An 11,004-nucleotide genomic window follows, 5' to 3' on the forward strand; every position below is an offset into this window, starting at 1 on the left:
ACAATTCAAGTGTTGATAAAAAAAGGATGCATGAAGCTAATAAATATTTTTAAAAATTAAAGTACAGTTAAAGGTACTTTAAAGGTCTGGGCTAAGCCCGGATGTCCTCAATGCGGGAAACGCCCCGATACAAGGTCAAAATTGCCCCATCTACAGTTTAATAACGTTCTGTCCTGAACACATCTACATGCCAATATTCATGATAGTCATAGCGCAACACTTTCAACAGGGAAGGACATGTTTCATCACTGTGATGCACAATAGCAACACACTAAAATAAGCAACTGAGTGCTAAACATGCTAGAAACATGCTCTAAAACACTATAAGTTGCTAAAGCATGTTGTTAATACCCATGAACCGGAAATTATAACTCCTGCATGCAATGTCCATCTGCCCCAAACTTCACACATTTGATGAGAGTCCGGGCTATGAACCATCTAAAGGCCCATATTCATTTATAATCCATAGCACAACTTTCTGGCAACAGGGAAATGACTTTTTTTAACACAACTTAAACATGCAGTGGCTGTAATCTGCCACCAACTGAACATGTTTAATAAGAGTCCTGGCCTGAACACATCTATGTTCCAATTTTAGTTATAGTCATAGTGCCACCACTGGCAGCCAGGAGTGTGCCACATTTTATAATGACTATTCCTCCTATATTTACAACGGTTAAATGCATGTTGCCCACCGTTCGATGTGGTTCCTAAAGACACCAGGTGGTTGTGAGCTCAGTTGCGAGGGCCCTTTCACACAGTCTTTTGTGACTGAAAGGCTCTGTCACCCTTAGGTTTCCAACGGGAAGAATGAGGGACAGATAAAAGAGCCTGTAAACGGAGCTTAAAAGTATGGTTAGAATGAATAATAGATTTTTAAGGATTTAAGGATGGAGCTTGATGTTAAGCGCTTTACAACAAACAACAGAATCTTAAACTGAACTCTTAAAATGGACTGGAAGCAACGTGAAACGGAAGCTAAAATGGGGACATGGTCAGATTTCTTTGCCCCAAGTCAGCACCTGCAGCTGCATTTTGTACCAACGGGAAGTGTGAAAGCGAATGATGACTGAGGCAACAGACCTGAGTCCAATGCGTCCAGTACATCTAAATTTTAGGTAATAAAAGCAGAATAACCTGAAAAGACAAAAAACGATTTACGTTTGGAGGATGAGACCGGTATTGAAAAAATTAATTTGTTTGGAAAAAAACATAATTCTGAGTTATGATATGCCCAGGTTTCTTACTTGTGAGGAACTGGAGGGGAATTGATTTCCCAGTCCTTAATAATATCAATGTCTCATTTTTGGGGGACCAAAAAACATAATTTCATTTTTTCTCATGAGTGTTTGAAAGTTATTTGATAACCTTTTTTGATATCTGAGATACAGTCCAGCAATGGTTGCTGGAATCACAGCTTTAGTAGGAGGTACAAACTGTGTATCATCAGCATATAAAATGAAAAGAACATTGTGCTCCTGATTTCAATCCCCCAGACGTGCGCATATATAAGTTGAAACGAAGTGGTCCCAGATAGAGCCTGCGGTCTCCCTAAAGTGAGGCAGATGATGAGGACAGCTGCCTGCTATACCAGAAAAAGACCTATGTTATGTAATGAAGAATGAAACCGTCCTAAGCTGAGCCCCTGATACCGATCAGGCTGTTCTAAAAAATGGCAAATAAGAAACATTATGATCCACAGTATCAAAGTCAGCTGTAAGATCCAGTAGTTAGAAGAGGTGTCAATTCATGTAGATAGTATTTGTAGAGCCACGGGCACAAAAGGTTCAGATTCAAACAGATTCCGACTGGATTCAGATTAAACTGATCCAACTAAGCAGTCCTTTAGGCTTATTTGAAAACTACAGGGATTTTCAGTAATGAATTTCACTAACGTTGATTTAAGGTTCACTTCAACCAGTGGTTTGCTATGAAGAAGTCTTGTCAATAATTATTGTCTCGTTTGGACCCCTCAAAAGGTACTGTATGCTTTTGGATGGGAACACTAAAAAGAACCAATCTCATTACAAACCTTTGTTTTTGTACATTGTACACGGTTGGTTCTGTTTTTAAATAATGATTTTTTGTTGGAACATTTTGTTAGAATAACAATAGGACAACCATTTAAAAAGAAACCACCACATTCATTGGGTTTAGTTTGTTTATCTTGTGTTTATTTTTTTCTAACCATCATCCTATTCTTGTTTTAGAGAGGTAGTAACAAAACCTCCACCTCACCACGTTTGTGTTGGGTTTATGGATTTTTCTGGGAGGGTGTGTGGGTGGTTTTCCATTTTTAAGTGTAAGTAGATTATCTTGCTATGACCACCAAATCAAATAAATACATAACTTGTGATTACATTTGGTGTAAGATGGGGTGGTTCTGGTGTCCAGATAGGTCATGGTTTGTGTTCCATAGAAGAATGGCATGTCATACAGGAGCTAAATCTTTTGGAAAGGGGTTTTAAGATTGTGTTTTCTTTTGTTCCCCTCTCTGTGTGCGTGGACTTGCTCCTGCCAACAATGTAGTGATCTCAGTTAGCCTTCTAAAGTCTTTTCTGTAACACCCTCATGGAGTCCACACGCGAACCTGTTGGCCTTCGCACTCTTCAATATTTTCTTTTCACTCAATTGATTGGTATCAGGTTTGTTAAGCGCCAGGGTCTCAGTCAGCTCCTCACGCACATAAATTGGACGTCAAATTATGTGCATTTGCTTTGTATCCTGCCAGTGTTGTGTTGTAAAGATCTGGGTGAAACGCAAAGATTGTAGGTTCAAAACAATGATGAAATCATATTTAAAGGAATAATAATAGGTTAACAATATAGACCTGTAATCAAACTGATAACGATCGTTATTGTAATGTTTGAAGTTTCTAGTTCTTTTTGAGAGGCTCCCAGTCTTTCAAAGTCTTGATAGTCTTCCTCCAAATTATCTCTATTGCTGATTATTGAGTATGCATTTAAGAACGGTATGAGTTTTAAAATATGTAGGAAAAATGTGAGTATCAAATATTTCGTTACAGTGCTGAAGCACCAACCAAGAAACAGACCAGTAAAAACTACTAATTCAAGCATTCTCTGTTTGTACAATACAGTCATCGTGCAGACATCAGTGTGACAAGTGCATATAAATATCATGAGTCACACAAACATTAAATGTCGAATCTCACAAAGTTATTTTCAATCTGAGCATGCAAAAAATGTTGTGTAAAGTTTGAGTAGGGACATGACAAATAGACCAGCACAGCCAACACTTGTGGCATACAAACGCACCCTATAGTAAACATCACACCCATCTAGACTACTAAGTGCAGAAGTTTGTCACAAGGGATAGGGTTCACCAATCGTCATAAACGAGGTCTTGGCTCTCCCCTCTTCCCCGCTAAAAGCTAACACTCAAAAGGGCTTTTAGACTTGAAAATAGTTCTAAGGGTTTTGTAGTCCACCCCATTAAAAATTAAAAGGTCTCTCATTATTTATTCACTCTCAAACCGCGATGACATGTCTTTTTTTTCTGTTGAACAGAAGATATTTGAATAAGGGTAAGCAAACACCTTACGGTCTCCACTGACTTCCATAGTATGGAAACAAAATACTATGGAATCAATGGGGACATCAACTCGTTGGTTACAAATATCTCAAATAATTGTAATGTTTGGTTCAAAAGAAGAATACATTTTATACAGATTTGGACATAACTTGGAGGGACGGGGTGTAATGATGCAGCATGAAGTAGCCTTCAGCTCGAGTTCATTCTAAAACAACGGGGGGGGAAAACGGAATCCTGAGTTAATTTGAGGTACAGCTTCTACATTCCTAAATCGGGGTTAACATTCTTCTTTGCATACTTTGCAGGGTCGGTGTGTCATTATGCTCTGCATGCACAGCCTAGATATTTGCTGACTGTATAAAGGTTTTTTTTTTCTTTCCTGAATGGACTTTTCTGGACTATAAAGGTAAGAATGTGAAAATGGACGCACAAAGTGAAAACCGTAAACATTTCCATTAACCGGAGTTAGAAGACCCTGGGTTTAGGCAAGAGATGAATGAAGTGCAATGTGAAAAGCCTTTAGAAACAAAACAAAAAAGCTGAACATTTCTCAGTTTGATCAAGAAAACAGGAATTCTAACTTTAAAAAGTTTAATAAATTAACTCCACCACCCATTTCTTGCAAATCACTGTTTAAACAGCTGGTTCTGGGCATCCCCAGATAGTTGAAAGTTCTTCGACCAGAGTGTCCTCCGTACTTATACACAAACTTCCTAACAGTGGACTTTCGGGAGCAATCTCATCACAGACCATCGCCAGCTTCTTTTTAACATCATCCTGCAGAAAAAGTGACCAGAAGAATATTAACATTAAGACTATTAGTCTAACATGAATTTTTATTAAAGCATATGACCAACAGAAACTGTCCTACCCAACCACAGAGTTGTCTTATGAGCTCTGTTTTTTTCAGCTCTTCATGAAATTTGCAAAACTTGCATATTCCAGGTTGCTGTTCAGTTTGTATCTCACCCTAACAAGACAACAGATGCCAATATAATAATTAACTCAAAATAGTTTACAAACAGTATCACAGTTAGAGATCTAGCAGTTCAAATTGCCACCAACCCCCCCCCCTTGTGCATCTTGCAAACCCTCTTTCCAGTATATGGCAAAAGATCTAACCTCTTATCATGATTGATGCATCTGCCAGTGTGATTAATCTCATATATGTGTTTTTGGTCAATTAATAGTTGTAAATTTGTCCAATCATCATGTTAAACAGATCAATGTAGTGTTTCCCATTTTACAAACACCAACCAGTTTGTGAATTTTTGATTAAATAAAGGTTTGTTTTTAAATGAGACACTGGACCACAAAACCCGGTCTTAACGTCGCTTGGAATTTATATTTTTTAGCAATAGCCAAAAAAAACATTGTATGGGTTCAAATTGCTCGATTTCTTCTTTTATGCCAAAACACATTAGGATCTTAAGTAGAGAGATCATGTTCCATGAAGATATTTTGTAAAATTTCTTACCGTAAATATATTCAAAACTGTTTTTAATTTAGTAATATGTATTGCTAAGAATTCATTTGGGAAAACCTCTAAAGGAAGGGATTTTCTCAGTATTTTTGATTTTTTTTGCACCCTCGATTCCCAGATTTTCATACCATAGTTGTATCTCTGCAATATGTCATATCATAATCTATAATCAATGGAAAGCTTATTTTATTCAGTTCATATGATGTTTTAAATCTCAATTTTGAAACAATTGACACTTAAAAACTAATTTGTGGTCCAATGTTACAAATCATCCTTGACATATATTAGTAGGTTAATTTGTGTACATTGTTTTATTCCATCAAGTTTACATGTTCATGTAAAAAAACTAGGATTTTTTTGTTGTTGTTTGAAAAAAAAAACAGAAATTAATGCAATCTTTTAAAAAGACAGAAAATTTCTATATTAAAAATTAACACACACAATCTGCTGAAAAGCCATTCACCCGAAGCTACTTTACAGGTGTGAACACAAAACTGGAGAAGCTCATGAAAAAAAGTTCATGATAAATGCTGCTTAAGAACTCACAAGAGCCTTTTTCAAGGTGCATTTCAAGTAGAATATTCTTTTCTGCATTTCCCAGTGAAGAGCACAAACTGTAAGGAAAAATGAAGGACAAATGTAGTACATACTAAATGTGGGAGGAATTTGACAAACTGCATGAGTTCAGTCCAAACATATATGGGGATATTAAAGCTGGTTTAGCATGGCCAGCCATTGCCACATCAAGGAAGTTAAGCTGGTCCAAATCAGTCTCTATGTTGTGTTTTTTTAGCTAGGCACATAAAATATGAACAAACTGATTGATAAAAGAATTGCTAACAACTTATCTGTGCTAATTTTACCTGAGGATATCAACAGGCTGATAAGGATGATATTCTGCAGCATCTTGTTGGCAAAAGAGTTTAAAATGCAATGAAAACACTTGCTTGATGAGGGTCTTGGTGCAAAGTTCTTTTGAAAACTATTGGTTTTAACCAGAAACCCCAGAAGAAGAGAAACAAGTACAAACCCTCAACGTTGTGAAGGTACAGTCACTTTGGCATTACTTTTTTTGTATGTGATACTGGTTGCTATTGGTTTGAAAAAGTCAGAGGGTGTGTTTTTGATAAAAAAAAAACAAACAAAACAAAAAAAAACTACATCCCGTATGTGTGTTGATAGGGTGCAATTGGTGAAAAAAAATTAGAGGCCGGTGGGTGTTTTTGACTTTTTTATAAATCACATTTCTTAATTATCGGAAGCAAAATCAAAGATATTGGTATTTTACAAATAGAATAACAAAAACAATTACCTATACAGCCAGGCTATGTTGTAGGAGTGAAAATGGTTTCAATAGAAATAAATATGATTGCACTCCAAAGGGAATTTTTCCATCAAAGGTATTCCCAAAAATTTTTGTGGGGTTTCCCCATGGAATGTACCCATTTGGCCATTTTTAAAAAGGTAAAACCTTTTTTAGACCGGGTTTGGCCCCCTTTGCCTTCAGAATGCCTAATTCTTCTGGCATAAATTTTAAACAAGGTTTTTAAAAACATCCCAGTGTTTTTGGGCCCCATATTGACATGATTCCAATCACAAAATTTTTTGCTGAAATTTTTGTCAGGGGCACCCAATTTTTTAAATTTTCTCCCTTTCCCAACTACTCCCAAAGCGCTCTTTTGGTTTGAGACTGGGGGCCCTGTGGGGGGCCCTTTTAATAAAGTAACCCTCATTTCATATTCAAAAAACCCATTCGAGAGGGATTTGAGCTTTGGGACATGGCCATTATCCTGCGGGAAAAGTAGCCATCAAAAGAGGGGGGGGGGTTAAAACTGAAAGCATAAAAGGAAAAGGGAAAGGGGTCAAAACCCAATTCTCAGGTAGGCTTTTGGCAAATTTCCCCCGATGCCCATTTGGGTACAAGGGGGCCCTTTTTTCCAATCTTCTTTTGTCCAATTTTGGTGAGCCTTTTTGTGATTGAAACCCTTCAGTTTTTTTTTCCCTTTTGCTGACAGGAGGGCACCTGGTGTGGTTTCTGCGGGCGTACCCCAAATCGGTTTCGGGGTTTGCCCATTTTGGGTGTTTTCCCCAGAGAAGTATTTGCATCCCTTTGGTTTTTTAACGATGGTTTTCGAGGGTTTTACTGTTCCCTTTCTATATAAAAACCGGGTTCCCCTTTAATTCCCCCCTCCTTTGTTTCCCGTTTTTTTGGTGGGGGATTTTTGTCCACCCAACTGCCACCCATTTTGGATATTTCACTTTTTTTGTCCATTCTCTTTTAAACCCCTTTTAGAGATATTTTTTCCTTCCAAAACCAAGGAGTCGGGGTTTTGGGGGAAAAGGGAGCCAAACCCGTCGGGGGCACCAAAAAACCTTTCCCACTAAAAAGCATTTTAAAAAATCCCCTTTTTTCCCCCCTTTTCTGAGTTTTTTTAAACTTCCTCAAATCGCCCCCCTAAACCACACCGTTTGCCAAAATGCTTTGATTTGCTGCCAGTGAGGGCCGGATTGTAATTTGTGTTAAAAACCCAATTAAAAAGTTTTTCCTAAAAAAGTGAGTGTATAATGAAATACGGGGCTTCTTTACTGTTGTGAGCAGGAGCTGGGGGGGGGAAAACAGGTGAGGGGGGACCCAAAGGGTCCAGGAAATTTAAATATAAAAAACAAAACACAGGTACAAAAAGCGAACAACCCCATAACATTCAAAAACTAAAAAAGCACAAAAGAAACCCAAGGGCTTTTATACACAGGGGAAAGAAAAACCAATGGTTTCTATGGAAAATAACAAAAGGGGTGGGTGGGCCAAAGAGGTTTATGGGTAATGCTAAAAAAAAATAATGGGTAGTTATGGGGAACCCCCCAAAAAGGGAACCGCAAACCGGGTAAAAACTTAATACCGTTAAGCAAAAATTCTATATTAAAATATTTCTTTACATTATTAACAAAAAGCATCATTGTGATTCAATGTTTTGTTACCAAAAACTTTTTTTCTCTGATGCCCCCTTGTGGAAAAAAATTACATAAATTTTATTTTAGGTTCTGCCATTAGAGGGCCTTTGGCCCCCCTAAACTTCAAGGTGATCTATTCCCCCTGATTTTAAAATTCGTCAAAGGCTTGTCAGCTTGGAAATAAAATTTGTAATTTGTTGCATATTTTGCATATGGTATTCCTGCCAGTGGATGATTGCGTCAAAATTTGAGCTCTCTGACATTGGAAAGGTGTTGGTTCAAACCAAAAAAACAGTGTGACACTAAATCAGGATGTTTAAACTCAAAGGAAATTGGGGGTTTACTTTCCCTGTAATAGGTTTATGGACTATTCAGACCGGAACTATTGCTCCTCATTGGCCTCTGTAGTGCTTGTGTTTGGAATATGCAGCCTATATGGAGCAGATTTAAATTAACTCAGAATATGAAAAAACATCTTCTTTTCATTTTTAAGTACCTAGGCATGTAATCACATTTCCTCTTGCAGTAGCAGGCATCTTGAAGTTTCTCAAGGAGGAAAAGCTGTTTGAGGAAGCTCATTAGTGCACAAATGTGAAATGAAGCGATGTGTCAACATCATCTTGACAACCTACGCAATGATCGCTGTTTTTGTGAAATGTGCATCTTACTGTGGTCCTGTAATCGTTTTCAAGATTCCTGCTTGCCTTCTTCATGGCCAGGGCTGTTAGGTGATCGGACTGTAAATAAACTTGCTCTATTAATGGACAAAATAAATGTTTGTCTGTTAAAAACTGTCTAGATGTTTGATGTCATTATGTGATTTTTTTTTTTTGTATCATTTTGTTGGACATGTATATTGTGTTTACTGGTGACTCAAACCCATATGTAGTTCCCTTATTTGGTCTTTCAGCAAATTGTTTTTATTAGCTGATTATTTGCAAAATGTAAGAAATTATTCATTTAAAATGCGGCATGAAGATATCAATGTGCATGCATGGTTATAGTGCTGTGGACCAAAAAACTACCGACCAAACCAAAAATTACTAAATTCAAGCACCCTCTGTCTTGTAAAAGTATCATGATCACACAAACATTAATAGTTTCAACATTTATTAGTTCCAGAAGAAAAAAGTTTGCTGTACAAGCAAATACGCACACCAAAACCACCCAAAAAAAAAAAACAACAAAATAAAAAAACAAACAAAAGAACCACACCAAAAAACCTGGTATTCAAAACCACATTCACAACCATTGCTCTAGTGAGAATTTCACCCACCCTTTCAAAAAAAAGCGAACCACTCTAGGGCTTTGTTTAAAAATTGAAATGAGTTAAAAGGGATAGTCACCCCAAAATTTAAATACCGTCATCAATTTACCAACCTGTAAAGATGTTCAATCGGTAAAGACAGCAGAGAGCAATGATATTTCTGTACAAAGGTAAATTAAGGATTATATTACTAATTATTAGGTCCAACTCAGTTTATGGCTAATAGTGATGGCGAGATGGAGCTCGTGAAGCATTGAAGCTTTTCAGCAAAGTGGTTCAAAAAAGGGTTGTTTCTCGAGGCTCATTTCCTCACATATCAACCTTGTGGAAAAAGAGTGTACAACAAGCAGATACACACAACAGATGACATGATCTGTGGGTATTTATTACACTGTATTTTGCAACAATTAAGGCTTAGACATAACAGTGAAGAAAAAAAATTAATTTCCACATAGAATTTGCTCATAATAGGCAGGAGAGGCAATATTATTAGTCTAAAACTGGAAAGTGGCGGAGTTTAACAGGGCAGAGGACTATAGGTGTGTTGGCCCCTACGCAGTGTTCACTGCTCCCTACTACCTGAACACGAGACATCAGTTGAAGTCTCTTTTTGGGCGCTCTGGAAAAACATCATCAAAGAAAAGGGCAATGATGGAGTGCCCGCAAGATTATTTATATAACATAATAGAAATATTCAAGTTTTTTAACAAAATTTTGTTGCGTTCTAAAGTTCAAACTTTGTGAACTGGTCTGTGAATTCACGATCACATGATACCATTGTTTTACGGGACCAACGGCATATTCATTATGTCCACAGCAGGACTATCTGGAATTAAAATAATATAAATGTAAAACTTCAGCCCACTTCGGACAACATCAAGTGACGTCATTTGCTCTAAAAACCAATACAAGCTTTGATATCGAGCTTCACTGAAAGCTAAAATAAATAAATGACCATGGTTTTGGCGCTCTTTTGCAGAACAAAGTCACCCTATTTTTAAAGACCACAATTACACAGAATGAGCAAATGTTTAATATTGAGATTTTGTAATGGCACGGATCAACATTTATATATGTAAATAAAAAGCCTTTGTAAAATCTGTCACAGCATATTAAGTGATGGGTCTTTTTAGAAGACTGGATGGATTTTAAACCAATTTTCAAAGCGTTGAACATGAATGAGTGCATTGAAAAAAATGGATGGACAAAAAAAAATGTAATTATTAAAATATCTACATGGTAAATGGCAGTATACAGTATTTGGTAGTTTTTGCCAATGGTATTGAAAATGATTTGTACATCATGAAATGAAAAATAACCAAACTGGCTTTTTTACATGCACGTACTAGTTCTTGTGGCAAACAGTTTGAACCATGCAAGTCAATACACTGCGGAAAAAATTGTCTGCCGTCGCCGTTCCGGCTCTGGAATGGCGTTCTTTGCCCTGATGATGTCAGTTTGATGGCTTGTGGAGAAGATCCTCTTGTTGTAATCATGACGTCAGTAAGGAATGCTGTTTCGCGGGTACAAGCCTCTATCCATGTTCACTTGAGGACTACTATTCAGCCAGGCCATTATTAAACCTCATTTCATTAATATTTACATATTTAAGCTAAAGTGTTTTACAAAATTTGCTGATGATTCAAGTACTAGCTATCTAATGATTAAGTAATAGTATCCTAATGAAATAAATACTAGTACATAATAGATAAGCACTAGTATCTAATGAATAAATACTAGTACATAATAGATA

This window comes from Cyprinus carpio, chromosome B17 (assembly GCF_018340385.1).
Source record: "Cyprinus carpio isolate SPL01 chromosome B17, ASM1834038v1, whole genome shotgun sequence".
In the NCBI taxonomy this organism is placed as follows: Eukaryota; Metazoa; Chordata; class Actinopteri; order Cypriniformes; family Cyprinidae; genus Cyprinus; species Cyprinus carpio.